At 39.7% G+C, this 4,968-nt stretch overlaps 1 pseudogene; it reads left to right on the top strand.

Annotated features, from left to right (window-relative positions):
- The first annotated feature begins 3,445 nt into the window (after positions 1-3,445).
- Positions 3,446-4,232, top strand: LOC147463644 (uncharacterized; annotated as a pseudogene).
- Positions 4,233-4,968: the final 736 nt, after the last annotated feature.

The following is a 4,968-nucleotide window of genomic DNA, read 5'->3' on the forward strand; positions in this document are numbered from 1 at the left end:
AATGCAGGTGGTAAAAAAACCTCCTAGTGAGAGAAAAAATGCCCCGGTAGTCCTAAGTGTGTACACATATTACTACCACATATATGGTAATAGATCAAGAGGTAAGAGCTAGGCTTATCGTCATTATTGCAAATTTTAAAAGTTGATTATTTTTTTGTACTCAATGTAGTGAGCAAGCATCCCATCCTAAAGATGAGGAGGCCATTATAATTGAGTATAGCAATGTTGACGGAGATGAGCCACAATTTGGTGAGACGATTGCATGTTTCTTGTAACCATTTTTGCATCATAAGAGGTTAAAATCAAAACTTCAACTTTTCAAAGTATCGCTTTGATTTTTACCCCTTTATGCTTTGGTATTCATTTTATCGGATTTAATTTGTGTTATGGATGCAACTAGTCTAACAAATCCAACCGACAATATAGCTCATCGTCAACCGACCACGGTTGACGATGTCACACTAGAGAAATTAAAAGAACGTGTGGGACTCCCACCGCCTCCAATGGTGTTGCTATTTGGTTAGCATAGGGTGGTAAAAATGGAAAAAATAGAGTTATTCACAAATATCTAGTGACATGTCTTGGTCAATCTTAGAATCTCAATTCTTTGTCTCTAGCCTTCTATCTACCAATTCTTCAATTCTTTGGCATATTTTAATCTCAAGTGAAACTCCCTCCACCTTTGCCCGAGTGGCCGCCAAGGTGGCAAAAAGAAGAGAAAATTTCATTAAAAAATCTTTATCTCTCAAGACGATAAATTGCTATACTTTTTATTTACTTTTCTACTTCTATTTCTCTTTTAGTGTACAATTATGTGTGTGTGTGTGTGTATTCTATCTAAATATTCTTTCTTTATTTTTACATCAATAATAAAATTTTCAACCTCGTCATTTTAATTAATTTATTTATTTAAATTCACTTTATTTACTTTTCTACTTCTATCTACTCTTTTACTCTCTTCTATATTAATTTATGTGTATATCTTTTTAATTAGAGTTTTATCTCTTCGGGTTTTTTTTCTTCTTCTGTCCTTTCTTTATTTTTCATAGAGAATAAAATTTTCTATTTTACTATTTTTTCAATTAATATATGCACTATTTTTTTATTTGGCTAATTTATTTTTAAAGTTACTTTCATTCTTTTCTTTAAAATTACCTTTATTCTTTTCTTTTTTTAAAATTCCATTCTTTTACTTTTTGTTTTATTTTTTCAAGTAATATACAATTTTTTATGTTACATATTTTTATTTTTTTCTATTTTACTTAGTTGGGCCACCATGAGGTCCACACACACACACACACACACACACACACACACACACACAGGGAGGGAGGGAGGTTACCTAGCATGAGAGATGGGCAGAGATAGAGAAGAAGAAGAAGAAGTTTGAGTTGGGAGGTTACCTTGGCATTTGAGAGATCAAAAACATGATGTAGGGAAAAAAAACTAATTCTCTCTCTCTCTCTCTCTCTCTCTCTCTCTCTCTCTCTCTCTCTCTTCCTTCCTTCCTTTTGTAATAACGCATCAAACTTTCTATTGGAGAAAATTTGTGAGGTGAAAAGGTATTTGAATTGAGGCATGGGCTTCTATAGTATCTACTAACATAATATGGCGGAGGCCGTGACCCTTTACATGTGTCGCGTTCTGCAAGATGAAGGCTATAAGCCAAAAGTGGGGGAGTGAAAAGAGAGAGAGAGAGCTCAGAGGGGGAGCGAAGGAGACAGAGAGGCTGTCGAAGGCGGACGGCAGTACTCGTATAGATAAGGGGTAGGGATTTGTACTTTTGGGATTCCAAGGGGTGTTCTTGGGAAAGGGCGTTGCCCATTAGTCTTATTGAAGTATGTAACTAACGATCAGTATCTTCTTGGGTTTGTGAAGGCGAAAGTTATGGCGGATTTAGTATGTTGTTAGTTTCTGTGTTCTGTTCCAGTTCCAATTCCATTCTGATTTCTGTGTTTTTGTCTATTCTGAACTTCTGTGCCTTAAACACTTGGCGATCACGGTGTAAGTGCGATGTAGCATGGATGGATTCAAGTTTCTCTTGTAGGAGCGAGTGTTGTGGCAATGGAGGGAGAATGTTCAGAATAGTGTGAGTTGGCATGGGTAGTTGGTTGCACTCTGGAGGAAGCGGAGGAGGGTACATTCCCGTATTGGACAAGGTCAGTTGCTAGGCGGTTTCGGCAGTTGTATGGGAGAGATGGTCAGCGTTCAGAACTGCAGGGAATTTTGGATTATACTAGGATGCACCGAGTTTCTATAGGGGAAGATTCAGATGATACTGTGGAGGATTTGGATGGCGCAGAGGATTAATAAGTGATAGATGGGAAGAAGAAGTAGCGAATGAAGAACAGGATATATTTTCGTGGCGGCTGTTGGCGGTTGCAGTTGTTCAGCATGCATTAGTGGCAAAAAGGAGATTGATTTTTGATCTTTTGGGAAGTACCAGTGCAGGAAATCTTGTACAACCAGGTGGACCTACAAATATGGCGGCGGCTAGGCAGGATATGCGCGTCAAATTCCGGACCTTTTCGGGAAAGTCGAAAGAAGACCCCAATTGCCACATATCTCAATACGAGACAAAATGGCAGGCCAGAGGATTTGCCGAAGTGTACAATGCCCAGGCTAAGATGCGCCAGTTTGAGGCTACATTGGATGGGAAGGCTATGCAGTGGTTCAGTAATTTTTTAGCAGGTCATTTTGCTGATTATGATGGTTTGAAAGCCGCATTTTTGAACAGGTTCAGAAAGGAAAAGACTCCACATGATGTGTTGACCAAGCTTAGGGAAGTGAAACAAAGGAAAATGTTTGTTGAGGATTATGCACAAAAGTTTGACCAATATGTGAGAAGGTTGGCTGCTCAAGAAAGGCCAACTGATGAAATGCTCGCTGGATATTTTTTGAATGGATTAAGGAAGGAATTGAAGAATGTTGTTGTTGGAGTTGATGTTGTAGGTGGATTACAAGAATTAGTGGAAACGGATCAAAGAGCAGGGAAAAGGTTTGGGGTCTCTCATGGGAAAGTAGCCAATAGGTCATCTAAAGAAAAGAAGAAAAGTAGGTCGAAGAAAAAGAAGAGGTCAGATAATTTGGATTTGGACAGTGATTCAGATTCTGAAACTGATACTAATTCAGATACGGAAACGGATTCTGATAGTGAAGAGGATTCTAGTGAGAATTTGGATTCAGAAGTAGATGAGGATAAGAAGAAGAAAAGCAAGAATAGGTCGAAGAAAAAGTTTAAAGAGAAAGAGGATAGAGTGGAAAAATTGGTAGCAAAGAAATTGAAGAAGTTGGGAGTGCAAAAAGTTATGGAATCCAAAACCCCTCATTGTGAAATTTGTTAAGGATGGGCATTGGACAAAGGAATGTTGGTTTAATCCGAATTTCAGGGGTGTTGTACCAGAAAGGATTCAGCAGAAGATACAGCAACAAGGACCTCAAACTCATGGGGTGTTTCCAGAGACAGGAGGAAGGCAGAGGATGTTCAATAATCAAGGGTGGCAAAGGCAACAACCGTATTCAGGGTGGAGACCACAGTTTAATCAAGGGGGAGCACCATTTAGAGGAAATTTCAATTCGGGAGGAGGATCGAGATTTGGGGGATGGCAGAATTCAAGACCCCCGTGGGGGGAAATTGGGATCAGCAACAGCGGTTGCAGAATTGGCAGCCACAACCACAAGGATGGAATCAGCCGATTTGGAATTATCAAGGGGGGAATCAGCAACAGCCAAGAGGGCAAGTGCCGCAGTTGCCAGCACCACCAGCACAGTCAGCTGAAGCCAACAAAGAGCCTGGAAGTAGTTTGATAGTAGTAGAATCATTTCAGGATCAAGGGGTGAATGAAGTCGCTATGGATTGTCAGCCGGAATGCGATTGTTCTAAATGTTTGCAAGAGGAAGTAGATGTATTAGTGACAACAAGGTCCAAAGCAACGTTGAAACCTCCACTGGACTGGGAGGAGCAGAAGGAGATTCGAGATGAAGTAGCTTAAGATTTGATGGAAAAGTATCAACAGCAGAGCAAGCTTAAATCGAAGGAGAAAGGAGTAAAAAAGGAGGAGAAGGAAAGAGAAAGGATGGATGCCTTGTTTGAGGAGTTAACTAATTCCTCTATACATTTTACCTTGGATCAGTTATTGTCATTAGTTCCAATTTTCAAAGATAGACTATATACAGTGATGCGAAGGACAAAGACTGTTCCGAGTATGAAGGAGGTGCAGCAGACAGTTTAGAGTTGTCAGATTAGCCCGGAGGATGTGGATTTTTTAGTACCAACACTGTCATTGGAATTTAATAACCGCAAATTTTTCGATGTTCTATTGGATGGTGGATCACGGATCAACATACTTTTAGAATCGGAATTTCTAAGGATGCAAGATGTCAGGTTGTAACCAGCTCCATTTCAAGTACGTATGGCTGATCAGAGCAGAGTTCAACCAGTGGGGATGTTAAGGAGGCAAGGAATTATCATTCATGGATTGTAGTTTATGGTAAACTTTGTAGTCATCAGGATGAAGGATTCAAAAAATACCTATTCTATGTTGTTGGGGAGGCCATGGTTTCGCACGGCTAAGCTAAAACAAGATTGGGGAAAAAATGAAGTGATGGTTAAGAAAGGAAGGAGAGAAGTTACATTACCAATGGGGCCGAAGAAGGAATTGTCAGAAGAGACGAAGCCAATGTTGGCACAAGCAATTAACATGTCTGAAGGATTGGAGGATGATGAAGAAGCATATTTCTTAGCAACAAATCCAACAATTGTTCCGATATTTGAGGTAGATGTGGAGCGAATCATTGACAAATATGCAGAAAAAGAGAACAGTTTGGGAATTGATCAGTTGTAGGGGAATACAGATGGTGTGGAACATGAAAATTTAGAGGAGGAGAAAATCCGAGAGGAAACTGTGATCGAGGATTTCAGAATTGGAGCCAAAGGAGGCAATTTAGAGAGCGGAAGCTCTGTATGAT

Source organism: Adiantum capillus-veneris, chromosome 2 (assembly GCF_014529385.1).
Source record: "Adiantum capillus-veneris isolate H3 chromosome 2, ASM1452938v2, whole genome shotgun sequence".
In the NCBI taxonomy this organism is placed as follows: Eukaryota; Viridiplantae; Streptophyta; class Polypodiopsida; order Polypodiales; family Pteridaceae; genus Adiantum; species Adiantum capillus-veneris.